Source organism: Entelurus aequoreus, linkage group LG03, assembly GCF_033978785.1.
Source record: "Entelurus aequoreus isolate RoL-2023_Sb linkage group LG03, RoL_Eaeq_v1.1, whole genome shotgun sequence".
Lineage (NCBI taxonomy): Eukaryota > Metazoa > Chordata > Actinopteri > Syngnathiformes > Syngnathidae > Entelurus > Entelurus aequoreus.
The window spans coordinates 39,901,870-39,916,915 of NC_084733.1; the positions used below are offsets into that span (position 1 = coordinate 39,901,870).

At 43.4% G+C, this 15,046-nt stretch overlaps 1 pseudogene; it reads left to right on the forward strand.

Moving 5' to 3' along the window:
- The first annotated feature begins 2,567 nt into the window (after nucleotides 1–2,567).
- On the forward strand, nucleotides 2,568–5,479 carry LOC133645648 (uncharacterized; annotated as a pseudogene).
- The last annotated feature ends 9,567 nt before the right edge of the window (nucleotides 5,480–15,046 follow it).

Below are 15,046 nucleotides of genomic sequence, written 5' to 3' on the forward strand. Positions count from 1 at the left end.
GCGGAGCTGTAGGCCACGCCCCCTCCAGCTCCATGCGGACCTGAGTGAGGACAGCCTGTTTTCACGTCCGCTTTCCCACAATATAAACAGCGTGCCTGCCCAATTACGTTATAACTGTAGAATGACCGAGGGCGAGTTCTTGGTTTCTTATGTGGGTTTATTGTTAGGCAGTTTCATTAACGTCCTCCCAGCGCGGTAACAACACACAACAACAGCAGTCACGTTTTCGTCTACCGTAAAGCAGTTCGTCTGCCGTAAACAGCAATGTTGTGACACTCTTAAACAGGACAACACTGCCATCTACTGTACATGCATATGTGACAATAACATCTACGGCTTTTAGAGAGTGCAGTGCACAACTGCACACAAAACAAGGAGACGAAGCAGAAGAACGAGGAAGATACAGCCGTGGCGACGCCGACGACGAGTAAGATGAAGAAATATGCTTGTAAGTTCCAAGCCGCAGCTGCGATTGGACCTGGATAGCCTCCGGGAAGAAGTAGTGGACTACCAAGTGCTTGGCAGTGAAGATCTTCCTCAGGAAGCAAAGATTGACCGGTTTTGGGCCATGCTAGTGAGAGATGGAAGATTCCAGACTCTAGTGCATTTGATGAAAGCACTTTTGTGTGTGCCACACAGCAATGTATCATCAGAGAGGGTGTTCAGCATGGTTAGAAAAATAGGGACAGAGAATAGAACAAGGATGGACAATTCAACCCTTAACTCAACAATGAGTAGATGAGTGTTATGTGTGTGTATATGTGTAAATAAATGAACACTGAAATTCAAGTATTTATTTTATTTATATATATACATATATATATCAGTGGCGTGCCGTCACTAGAGGCAGGGGAGGCGGGGCCTCACCTGCCATCATGGAAAGAAAAAAAAAAGAAAAAGAAAAAAAAATTAATTAAATTGTTATATGTATCCAGTGATTATACTAAAGTTATTTTCCATTTAACTTCACCAGTTTTAGATTATTTTTATTTTTATTTTCACATTTGCCGTTCAAATACTGAGAAGAGACGGTGCGGTGATCAGCAGCCAGTTGAGGCACTTGTGCCTCACCATGGATTGTGACTCGGCTAACTGCTGGCCTGCTGTGCAGTGACACCGTATTGCTATATGAATTATATTATACATTTCCATAGTTTAGTTAGCTGAGGTATATAATGTACAGTGTATTTTGTCAACAACTGTATGTGTGTAACTTATTTTTAGTGCTGAGCGATCATAAATCTGCTGCGGAGACACACGGTGTGAGGCTCATATCATAACCCCGCCTCCTGGTGCCAAGCACCTCCGCCGCAGAATGCACCGCCCGACGGGAGCACCGTGGCCACACCAACCAAAGCCCACACCCAAACCCTCCACGTGCTAGACCGAATCCACCCAAAAAAAGTCACTTAACAAGAAGCCAAAAAGTGCAAAAACAACAATGCTCGCGCTGCAGGAGCCGCGAACGACCGCATGGACACAACATTAGGTACACCTGCACTGCAGGTTCATATGTTTTTAAATTTGACTGTGATGATGCAGTCGTGCCTCACCAGACATTAACCTCACCGCACGCCACTGATATATATATATATATATATATATATATATATATATATATATATATATATATATATATATATATATATATATATATATATATATATATATATATATATATATATATATATATATATATATAATAAATAAATATATATATATATATATATATATATATATATATATAGCTAGAATTCCCTGAAAGTCAAGTATTTCTTATATATATATATATATATATATATATATATATATATATATATATATATATATATATATATATATATATATATATATATATATATATATATATATATATATATATATATATATATATATATATATATATATATATATATATATATATATATATATATATATATATATATATATATATATGTTTTAGTCTGGCTAAGCCAGTGACTCCTAGGAAAGACTGAGTGGCAACCAAGAACAGTTTGGTCGACTACTGGAGAGACAGTTGGCAGCTTGGAAAGACGGCACCCGGGACAGTATGGGTTAGCACCCCAGCCTGTATCTTTCGTGAGAAAGAACCCACATAAGCTACGGAAAACCCTACAGAGCAATACCCCCAGGAGATCCCGAGAGGGGGGGGGGAGGATGAGATCTCCCATCGGACGGACCAAAGGTTAACGACCCTCGCAAACGAACTGACTACGAGTATGACATGTATCTGCGGCAAGCTGTGCAAAAATCAACGTGGCTTAAGAATCCATCAGGCCAGAATGAAATGTTTGGAGCGGGAGAGCGAGGTTCAACGCACAGGTCCTGGACCTGGTGAGACGCAGGAGGAGCCCAGACAGGAGACACCCCACAGATCCCAGTCCCTCCACGTACCAAAGTCTCTCAATCCCAGCAGAGTAGTTCCACAGCAGCGGATTAAATGGCCCCAAGCAAACAGACGGAGCGAGTGGCGGCAGTTTGATGAGGATGTGTCCAACATCATCCAAGCCACAGCCAAAGGAGATGTTGACAGCAGGCTCCAGGCAATGAGTACAATCATCGTCAGCTATGGCTCAGAAAGATTCGGACGGATGGAGAAGGGCAACACTGAGGCCACCCCCTACACCATGAACCGCAGGGCCACTAAGATACACCAACTGCGCCAGGAGCTTCGAACCCTCAGGAAACAGTTCAAGAGAGCTGCTGAGGAGGACAAACAACCTTTAGAAGAGCTGCGCAACATCCTGCGGAAGAAGCTGACAACTCTCCGCAGAGCAGAGTGGCACAGGAGGCGTGGAAGAGAGAGAGCTAGGAAGCGAGCGGCCTTCATTGCCAACCCCTTTCGGTTTGCTAAACAGCTGCTCGGGGACAAGCGCAGTGGCCGGCTTGAGTGCCCAAGAGAGGAAGTGAATCGCTTCCTCCAGAATACCATGAGCGACCCACTGAGGGGACAAAATCTAGGACCCAACAGAGCGCTCATCAGCCCTGCGCCACCAACGGCAGAGTTCCAGTTGACAGAGCCCAGTTTGAAGGAGGTTGAAGAGGTCATCAAGGCAGCCCGCTCAGCATCTTCCCCGGGCCCCAGTGGTGTACCTTACCTCGTCTACAAGCGCTGTCCAGGGCTTCTCAAGCATCTGTGGAAGACCTTGAAGGTGATCTGGCGAAGGGGGAGAGTGGCCGACCAGTGGAGGTGTGCAGAGGGAGTTTGGATCCCCAAGGACGAGGACTCGAAAAGCATCAACCAGTTTCGGACTATATCACTTCTGAGTGTGGAAGGGAAGGTGTTCTTCAGCATCGTCTCCCGAAGACTGACCGAGTTTCTCCTCAAGAACAACTACATCGACACTTCAGTGCAGAAGGGGGGGATTCCTGGAGTTCCCGGCTGTCTGGAGCACAACGGTGTCGTCACACAGCTCATCAGAGAGGCCCATGAGAACAGAGGGGAACTTGCTGTGTTGTGGTTGGACCTGACTAACGCCTATGGGTCCATCCCACACAAGCTAGTTGAGCTTGCGCTACACCGCCACCATGTTCCCAGCAAGATCAAGGACTTGATCCTGGATTATTATAATAACTTCAGGCTCCTGGTCACTTCTGGGTCAATAACCTCTGACTGGCATCGCCTTGAGAAGGGAATAATAACAGGATGCACCATCTCCGTTGTCCTTTTTACACTGGCGATGAATATGGTGGTAAAGTCTGCTTAGGTGGAATGCAGAGGGCCTCTATCCAGTTCAGGTGTTCGACAGCCCCCCATTAGAGCCTATATGGATGACCTTACCATCACTACAACATCAGTACCAGGGAGCAGGTGGATCTTGCAGGGATTGGAGAGGCTCATTGGGTGGGCCAGGATGAGTTTCAAGCCCGCAAAGTCAAGGTCCATGGTGCTGAAGAAGGGGAAGGTGGTCAACAAATTCCAATTCACAATCTGAAGAACGGTCATTCCATCCATCACGGAGCAACCAGTCAAGAGCTTGGGAAAGCTCTTTGACTCCAGCCTGAAGGACTCTGCTGCTATCCAGAAGTCTACTGAAGAGCTTGGAGGGTGGCTCACCAAAGTAGACAAGTCTGGCCTACCTGGTAGATTCAAAGCCTGGATCTACCAGCACTCCATCCTTCCCAGAGTTCTGTGGCCTCTCCTTGTATATGCAGTCCCAGGAAGATCAGCAGCTTTCTGCGGAAATGGCTGGGTCTCCCCCGCAGCCTCAACAGCGCTGCTCTGTACGGGACAAGCAACATCCTGCAGCTACCCTTCAGTGGGCTCACTGAAGAATTCAAGGTGGAACGCACAAGAGAAGCCCTACAGTACAGAGACTCCAGGGACTGCAAGGTGTCATCAGCCGGGATTGAAGTGAGGACAGGAAGGAAGTGGAAGGCAGAAAAGGCGGTGGAGGTGGCTGAGTCACGCCTTAGGCAAAAGGCACTGGTTGGGGCCATAGCAACAGGGAGAGCAGGCTTGGGCTACTTCCCAAAGACCCAAGTTGGCCAGGCCCGGGGCAAAGACAGACGACATCTACTCCAGGAGGAGGTCCGAGCAGGCTTGGAGGAAGAGCGAGTGGGCAGGACAGTGGGACTCCGGCAACAGGGTGCATGGACAAGATGGGAGGGCACGTTGCAGCGCAAAGTCACCTGGTCAAACATCATGCAGGCAGACCTCCACCGCGTCCGGTTCCTCGTGGCAGCAGTTTATGATTCCCTCCCTAGCCCAGCAAACCTCCATGTTTGGGGGAAGAGCGAGACACCCTCCTGCTTCCTTTGCTCCGGAAGAGGCTCCTTGGAACATCTCCTCAGCAGTTGCCCAAAGTCTCTGGCTGATGGTCGCTATCGCTGGCGTCATGACCAGGTACTCAAAGCAGTTGCTGAGAGCATAGCCTCAGCCATCAGCACCAGCAAGCAACATCATGCGCCAAATAAGGCAATCTCATTCATCAAAGCTGGAGAGAGACCGTGTGCACGTCCAAAGATAACAACAGGACTCCTTCACACAGCCCCTGATTGGCAGCTACACGTTGACCTGGGAAAACAACTGAGGTTCCCCCAGCACATTGTAAAAACATCTCTACGGCCAGACATGATCATCATCTCAGAGGCTTCAAAACACCTCATCATGCTGGAACTAACAGTGCCTTGGGAGGAGCGGATTGAGGAAGCCAACGAAAGGAAATGTGGCAAGAATCAGGAGCTGGTGGAGGACTGCAGGGGCAGGGGCTGGAGGACTTTCTATGAGCCAATAGAGGTTGGCTGCCGTGGCTTTGCAGGACGCTCCCTCTGCAAAGTGCTTGGCCGATTGGGAGTCACAGGGGTGGCCAAAAGCAGGGCCATTCAATCCGCAAGTGAAGCGGCAGAGAAAGCCACGAGGTGGTTGTGGCTGAAAAGGGCAGATCCGTGGGTTGCTACTGGGACACAAGCAGGGACTTGATCACCCCGGCTGGGTCGCCTGGACAAGGGTGTATGATGTTGTGAGACCCGAAACACCCGATGAATCCAGGATACATCACTGATGATGTGTCCCAGTGCATCCAGGAGATGTATCTTTCAAGTATGTCTTAATTCGATTATCCAAAAAAATAGTGCTCGATACCGTGGTAGAGCGTAATATGTATGTGTGGGGAAAAAATCACAAGACTATTTCATCTCTACAGGCCTGTTTCATGAGGGGTTTTCCTCAATCCTCAGGAGATTTTACTGGAAGCATTCACATACCATGGTTTATATAGGGCACAGAGCGGGTGGGTACAGGCAGGCGTGGGGGCGTGGTGATTGGCTCATGTGTTACCTAGGAGGTGTTTCTTTCTGTGACGGCATGCTGATACAATTTCGCTACGCTTGTTGTATATATATATATATATATATATATATATATATATATATATATATATATATATATATATATATATATATATATATATATATATATATATACATATATATATATGAAATACTTGACTTGGTGAATTCTAGCTGTAAATATACTCCTACCCTCTTAACCACGCCCCAACCACGCCCCACCCCAAACACGCCCCACCCCAAACACGCCCCTGCCCCGCCCCCGACCACGCCCACCACCCCCCACCTCCCGAAATCGAAGGTCTCAAGGTTGGCAAGTATGTTATCACCACCAACAATTGGCCCCGAAATCCCGGAAGAAGACAACATTTAAGGCGAAAACTAGGCTGAGAAAAAGCTGAACAAAGCAAACCAGAGTCCCCTCAACTCTGACACCGAAGAAGACGACCCCATCGGCTCCCAGGTACGCTCAGGAGTCAGGAAATTACGGTAATAGAGTCATGAGTACAGACATACTGCAGGTTCATTCATGCAGGACCATTTTTGACTAAAACTGGGGAAAAATGTGACTTGATTGTTTGTTAATGCAACAATCGTCTTCCATACATCAATTTTCCATACCAGGGTCTCAGAAGGCCTATCCTAATTGACTACCTCTTGGGCTAGTAAACCACAGCGCACCGTCTGGAGTCACATTACTTTATTAATTTTATAACTCAATTTAAATAATGTTGTTGTTGAACTTCCCGTGGATTCCATATTATCGTTGTGTAAACAGACTTTTAACACTATATAGAGACCCTATGTTTTGACTTGGCTGATCCTTTGGCTCATCACAGCTTCAATCAATCAATCAATCAATCAATGTTTATTTATATAGCCCTAAATCACAAGTGTCTCAAAGGGCTGCACATCCTCGGTACAGAGCCCACATACGGGCAAGGAAAAACTCACCCCAGTGGGACGTCAATGTGAATGACTATGAGAAACCTTGGAGAGGACCGCATATGTGGGTAACCCCCCCCCCCCCCCCCAATCCCCCCACCCCCCACCCCCCCTCTAGGAGAGACCGAAAGTAATGGATGTCGAGTGGGTTTGACATAATATTGTGAAAGTCCAGTCCACAGTGGATCCAACACATCAGCGAGAGTCCAGTCCATAGTGGGGCCAGCAGGAAACCATCCCGAGCGGAGATGGGTCAGCAGCGTAGAGATGTCCCCAACCGATGCACAGGCTAGCGGTCCACCCTGGGTCCCTACTCTGGACAGCCAGCACTTCATCCGTGGCCACCGGACCTGTGCGACTCCCTCTCCATAAGGGAGAGGGGAGCAGATCAGAAAAGAAAAGAAAAGAAACGGCAGATCAACTGGTCTAAAAAGGGAGTCTATTTAAATGCTAGAGTATACAAATGAGTTTTAAGATGGGACTTAAATGCTTCTACTGAGGTAGCATCTCTAACTTTTACTGGGAGGGCATTCCATAGTATTGGAGCCCGAATAGAAAACGCTCTATAGCCCGCAGACTTTTTTTGGGTTCTGGGAATCACTAATAAGCTGGAGTTCTTTGAACGCAGATTTCTTGCCGGGACATATGGTACAATACAATCGGCAAGATATGCTGGAGCTAGACCGTGTAGTATTTTATACGTAAGTAGTAAAACTTTAAAGTCACATCTTAAGTGCACAGGAAGCCAGTGCAGGTGAGCCAGTATAGGCGTAATATGATCAAACTTTCTTGTTTTTGTCAAAAGTCTAGCAGCCGCATTTTGTACCAACTGTAATCTTTTAATGCTAGACATAGGGAGGCCCGAAAATAATACGTTACAGTAATCGAGACAAGATGTAACGAACGCATGGATAATGATCTCAGCGTCGCTTGTGGACAAAATGGAACGAGTTTTAGCGATATTATGGAGATGAAAGAATGCCGTTTTAGTAACACTCTTAATGTGTGACTCAAACGAGAGAGTTGGGTCGAAGATAATACCCAGATTCTTTACCGAGTCGCCTTGTGTAATTGTTTGGTTGTCAAATGTTAAGGTGGTATTATTAAATAGATGTCGGTGTCTAGCAGGACCGATAATCAGCTTGGTTCCTTTAAACTGTTAATGGTAATGCCAATCAGTGTAGCATATTTTTTACGGCCAAAAGCGCCTGCGCAAAAGCCTCAGATGGTGGTGCAGCAAAAGAAAATAAATAAAGGTCTAGAGTGGATTGACGGCCATTGAGCTCTAATGAGCCATGTTGGAGATAGATTCATTGACTCAGCACCTCTTATTGCACTGAAAAACAACCTGATCACTTTGTTGTTCACTTGTCATTCCCTGTCACACACATCCACTTATTCTGTGGGAAATGGTACAATTGACTAATATTTGGAAGGATTATTGGTATGATATTTTGTATGTATTTTACCAACCTTCGCTGTGGATTGTGAAAGGTAGAGTCTAAGTTTAGGAAATTCAACTACATAGACTTGTTGAATGGCATATACAGTAGTGGAAAGTAAAAGAAAGTAAGTTATTCCGCTAGCAGATGGCTTTCCCACTCATTGTGCAACATGGCAACACAACTCAACTCAGCCTGTAAAAAATGTTGTGTAGCTTTAGAGCAAGTCATTATTCGGTTGTCATTTTGCTCCAGTTTTCTATTTCATCCATCTGCCATTGCAGCTGTGTGGTCATGGAGCATCAATGCAGTGTGTTGTGGTTGTTTGTGTGTGACCTATTTATACCACACCAACACACACATGCACACGCACTTTCGCACAAATACCAACCCTCTCTATCACTTGCCCCCAATTCCCCCGCCATCCTCCTCCAATTTATCCCAACATGCTTATGTAAAAGCCTCTCCTTTTGAACCAGCGCTGTCTTATCACATGGAAATCTCTCTGAGCTCTTACATCAATCCTCAGATGTGATAGAGGTTTGTGTCTTTGTGTTGTTTGCATTTCACGCCGTTACCAGTTTTCTTTGTTCAGAAGGTGTTTCATACAGGTATGTCACCTCCACAGTCAATTTTCATACCTCCCAAGCCTCCCGTTTTCCACATGGAACGCCCGTATTTTGTCCATCTTTCCTGACATCCTCTCATTTCTTTTAGATAAGAAATATTGTACAAAAACAATACATTATAATGTACTAATAACAACTACAGTTGTGTTATGAATTTATGTAATAATAATGTACAGCATTTACTAGGGGTGTGGGAAAAAATCGACTCAAATTCGAATCGCAATTCTCACGTTGTGCGATTCAGAATCGATTCAGAATCGATTCTCATTTTTAAAAAATAAATGTTTTATTTTTTATTTATTTAAAAAATTTATTTATTTATTTATTTATTTATTTTTTAATTAATCAATCCCAACAAAACAATACACAGCAATACCATACCAATGCAATCCAATTCCAAAACCAAACCCGACCCAGCACCACTCAGAACTGCAATAAACAGAGCAATTGAGAGGAGACACAAACACGACACAGAACAAACCAAAAGTAGTGAGACAAAAATGAATATTATCAACAACAGTATCAATATTAGTTACAATTTCAACATAGCAGTGATTAAAAGTCCCTCATTGACATTATCATTAGACATTTATAAAAAAAAAAGAAAAAAGAACAATAGTGTCACAGTGGCTTACACTTGCATCGCATCTCATAAGCTTGACAACACACTGTGTCCAATATTTTCACAAAGATAAAATAAGTCATATTTTTGGTTCATTTAATAGTTAAAACAAATTTACATTATTGCAATCAGTTGATAAAACATTGTCCTTTACAATTATAAAAGCTTTTTACAAAAATCTACTACTCTGCTTGCATGTCAGCAGACTGGGGTAGATCCTGCTGAAATCCTATGCATTGAATGAATAGAGAATCGGTTTGAATCGGGAAAAAAAACGTTTTTGAATCGAGAATTGTGTTGAATTGAAAAAAAAAAAATCGATTTTGAATCGAATCGTGACCCCAAGAATCGATATTGAATCGAATCGTGGGACACCCAAAGATTCACAGCCCTAGCATTTACCTTGGAGTGTGGACTTCCACAGTATCTCCTCCAGTTGCTTCTCCGCCGAACCCACAATCAGCAGCTTCTCCATATTTTTGTGGATAAATGAGCACCGTTTAGATCCTTATCGTGGCTGCACAAGCCACAACGACATCCGCGGTTCAGCGCCCACATAAGGGCAAGGAAAAACTCACAACCCAGTGGGACGTCGATGAGAATGATTATGGGATTCACTTTAACATTTGCATCACCAACTAATGGCGGAGATGCTTGTAACTAAAATGTTTACTTGCAACTTAAAGGGGAACTGCACTTTTTAAAAAAATGTTGCTTACAATTCACAATCCCTATGAGAACAAGAACATGTGTTTTTTTAATGCATGCTAACTAGTAAATAAACGTGAATAAAAGTCCGCTTACAATGGAGCAAATGGGAGCCATGAAGTCATTGCGTCTCTTTTGACCATAAAATCCAATACATGCCCATCCAAAAAGTGCTAATTCAACCAAGTATTATCGATATTGTTATTATAAGTGCTAACGCAGACAAACTGATATTAGCGACGCCATGATCACAGTGAGCTAACTAGCTTGGGCTGCTATATTGACATCATGAGCTGGTGAGCTGCTTTCTCGCCTCAGAGCTCGTGAAAGTTAATTCCAGATTATAAATCATGTCTCTCACCTTGCTAGTAAAATTATGTGGCCATAAACTGAGAAGTTGGTAAACTTTGACAACCAAATAAGACCCGGAAATGGCTGAAAATACCCGAAAAGATGTTCCGTTCCACCCCCTTTTTTTCCGAGAGGGTTATGAGGGAATATATCAACATCCTAACATTCGGCATCCCAGGGAGAGCAGACATTGTACAGAAAGTGATGTTTAATTATGTTTGTTGTCCCTCATGAAGTCTGCAGTCACTAGTAATCAGTGATGTAGTTGAAGGGAAAAGTTGAAATAGCACTGAATTCAATGAAAAAAATGCATTGTTTTCTGTTCCGCTCAGAATCGACGTAACAGCAGTTAGGCCTTCAAAATTAAAACTATTTGAATTATTTTCCTAGGAAATGTCCCGTTATTTCAAATGCAAATGTTGACAGATATGGCAATTGCACACATACATTACCAAGGTGAGTCAAGGTGGTATATCAGTCAAAACCATTCAGTATGTGCATCATCACAGGAGAAATATTAAATTAAAAAGCTATGTAGATGAATGCAAAGTCAAACAATTCTGACTCTATAATCTCACTGCACATTGTTTTCTCTTTTGACCCCTTGCAAACTAGCATGCATTGCGTCCCACAGTGCTCCTAATCAGGAGCACAACTGGATGCATTAAAGGCCTACTGAAACCCACTACTACCGACCACGCAGTCTGATAGTTTATATATCAATGATTAAATCTGATGAAATCTTAACATTGCAACACATGCCAATACGGCCGGGTTAACTTATAAAGTGCAATTTAAAATTTCCCGCTAAACTTCCGGTTGAAAACGTCTATGTACGATGACGTATGCGCGTGATGTCAATCGTTGAACCGGAAGTATTGGTACACCATTGAATCCAATACAAAAAGCTCTGTTTTCATCTCAAAATTCCACAGTATTCTGGACATCTGTGTTGGTGAATCTTTTGCAATTTGTTTAATGAACAAGGAAGACTGCAAAGAAGAAAGTTGTAGGTGGGATCGGTGTATTAGCGGCGGACTACAGCAACACAACCAGGAGGACTTTGAGATGGATAGCAGACACGCTAGCCGCCGACCTCACCTTGACTTCCTCCGTCTCCGGGCCGCCGACCGCATCTATGATCGTCGCTCCGTTGATCGCTGGAACGCAGGTGAGCACGGGTGTTGATGAGCAGATGAGGGCTGGCGTAGGTGGATAGCTAATGTTTTTAGCATAGCTCTGTAGAGGTCCCGTTGCTAAGTTAGCTTCAATGGCGTTGTTAGCAACAGCATTGGTAAGCTTCGCCAGCCTGGAAAGCCTTAACCGTGTATTTACATGTCCATGATTTAATAGTATTGTTGATTTTCTGTCTATCCTTCCAGTCAGGGGTTTATTTCTTTTATTTCTATCTGCATTTAAGCCCGATGTGCTATCACGTTAGCTCCGTAGCTAAAGAGCTTCGCCGATGTATTGTCGTGGAGATAAAAGTCACTGTGAATGTCCATTTCGCGTTCTCGACTCTCATTTTCAAGAGGATATAGTATCCAATGTGGTTTAAAATACAAATCCGTGATCCACAATAGAAAAAGGAGAAAGTGTGGAATCCAATGAATCCTTGTACCTAAGTTACGGTCAGAGCGAAAAAAACATACGTCCTGCACTACACTCTAGTCCTTCACTCTCACGTTCCTCATCCACAAATCTTTCATCCTCGCTCAAATTAATGGGGTAATCGTCGCTTTCTCGGTCCGAATCACTCTAGCTGCATTGTAAACAATGGGGAAATGTGAGGAGCCTTTCAACCTGTGACGTCACGCTACTTCCGGTACAGGCAAGGCTTTTTTCATCAGCGACCAAAAGTTGCGAACTTTATCGTCGATGTTCTCTACTAAATCCTTTCAGCAAAAATATGGCAATATCGCGAAATGATCAAGTATGACACATAGAATGGATCTGCTATCCCCATTTAAATTTTAAAAAATCATTTCAGTAGGCCTTTAAAGTCCACCAATGAGGATTTAAATTGATCCAGTTGTGCCTGATTGTGTCTGCAGTGTTGCACCAACCTCATCACCTCTGGTCTACCTGATTAATGACAGCTGAACTAGCCTGCCCAAAGTGCACTAATCTCCTGCTTTCCATTGCTAGTTCGGCCATGACACTCTTGGTACTGCATGAAGGTGACTGCAAGTGATGGATTTGGTATTCATTGGTTGAAACAAGGCTTGGTCGAGAGGAGGTGTACTGGGCTGTTATTTATGTTTGTGTCTCATCAGGAAATGATGCCGTAAGGTGGACCGAAGATTTGTTGTTATGGTCGGTATTATTCCCTCATACATTCACTCCTTGTCAGCGCCTGAGACACAACCCTAAAGGATGGATACATTAAAATCAAAATGGAAGGAATATATCCCACTATGAGGAACAACATGAAAGACACCTGCTCCTGGGAGAAATAACGTAATCTCTTAGTGAGGTGGTGTGGCTTCAATTGTTTGTCTTCCCCTTGGGGTTTACTAACAAGTTTGTCCGACTGTAGGTCAGTATTGAGCTGGAGCTGTAGATCAATGCCTAAGAAGGTAGGTACCCTACAGTATAGCCGCAGAGTAACGTTTTGCAACAGGACATTGCAATACAGTAATTATGAGATACACATTATACAGAAAAAGAAAAAAGAAAAAAAAAACCCAATTTCATTTAAGGGGCCCTATTACGCAAGACCGCCTTTTCTTACTTACTGGTACCATTTTTTTTTTGTTGTATTTGGGATTATTTTGGGATTGACTGATGTATATGGCGTCACATTAGTACCAAAAATCCAAGCGCGTAAAAACTGTTATCGCGCGCTGATTCTCCACTTCGTGCGCGCGCGCGACACTCTTTTGCGCGCACGTGGTGCCTTTGTGCACGCGCGCGGCGCCTTCTTGCGTGCGCGCGGTGCCTTTCTGCGCGCGCGCTGTCTCGTTTTGCGAGCGCTGTGCCTTTCTGCGCGCGCGCTGTCTCGGTCTGTGCGCTGTCATGTTTCATTTTGGTACTTTGGGGGCGGGCATGCTTAGACCGCCTCTTCTTTCTGATTGGCTTTGAGCAATCAGAAGTATAGCAGGGCGGGTCATCGTCAATATGTATCAAGATTTACGGAGGAAGAAGTGGATAAAAAAATGTTGGCTAAAAAGAGGTAAGTTATTGAACTGCTTTGGAGTGATTGTAAAGGTACTATTACTAAAAAAAATAATAATACATATTTATTTATAAAGCACTTTTCATACATTTAAAATGCAGCTCAAAGTGCTTTGCATAGTTAAAAACAAAATGAGAAATAACACCCACACCCCATGAAGACAGTCAAACATGCACATAAAAATAAACAAACAACAACAACAATAATAATAACAACACAATGACAATAGCCAATCACAGGAACCCTCTGGACGTGGAGATCCAGAGGGCTCTTTGAGGAAACACTAGATGATCAAATAAATGGATTAAAAATAATTAAAATACACATCAGGTAAAAGTCCAAAAATAATATGAAATAAGATAAGATATAATGAAACATAAAAATAAACTACAATATGAAAAACTATAAAATAAAATAAAATACAATAAAAACTGAAATATAAATATAATAAGACCATATAAAAATAGGCCAAGATATGATAAAACATAAAAATAAGCTAAGATGTGATAAAACATAAAAATAACTAATACTAATAGAATAATCCTGCACATTGGGCCTAATATTTGTGTAGTAAAGTGGTTTTTGAATTCGAGCAATGTAATCTGAAAGATGTTTAAAATATCAACAATTAATGTTAATATTTTTGAAACAATATACTTCTCATAACATGAGTATCTGTGTGGTGTGCATGAGAGAGTGGAAAGAAAAGCATTGCTATAGTTTCACTTCATCTGCCTTTTTTTTACAACCTACTTGAAGTTGTATTTTTCTTTTTTTTTTTTTCTTTTTTTTTTCAAAGCCAATCAGAAAGAAGGGGCGGTCTAAGCATGCCCGCCCCCAAAGTACCAAAATGAAACATGACAGCGCACAGACCGAGACAGCGCGCGCGCAGAAAGGCACCGCACGTGCGCAGAAAGGCACCGCGCACACGCAAGAAGGCGCCGCGCGCGCGCACAAAGGCACCACGCGCGCGCAAAAGGGTGTCGCGCGCGCGCACGAAGTGGAGAATCAGCGCGCGATAACAGTTTTTACGCGCTTGGATTTTTGGTACTAATGTGACGCCATAGATGTACCCGTAAATTTGAAATCAAACCATGGAGGCTTGGCGGAGATATTTATAAAACAATCTTGCCTTTTTTTTATACTTCCAGGAATCGAGCCATTTGGAATTTTCCCATTCAGTACCCTTTTTCCCATTGGTGACGTCAGCGGATTATCTATATATGGTATACATTTACCCAGAGTGCCTTGCATACGTCCGCCATTGTAGTCTGACGCTGTTGTCAATAAGTTCCTTATATCTTCTTGTTGTGGGGCAGACTGTCTCGTACATGCATCCTCCGCTGTTGCCATTTCTAAT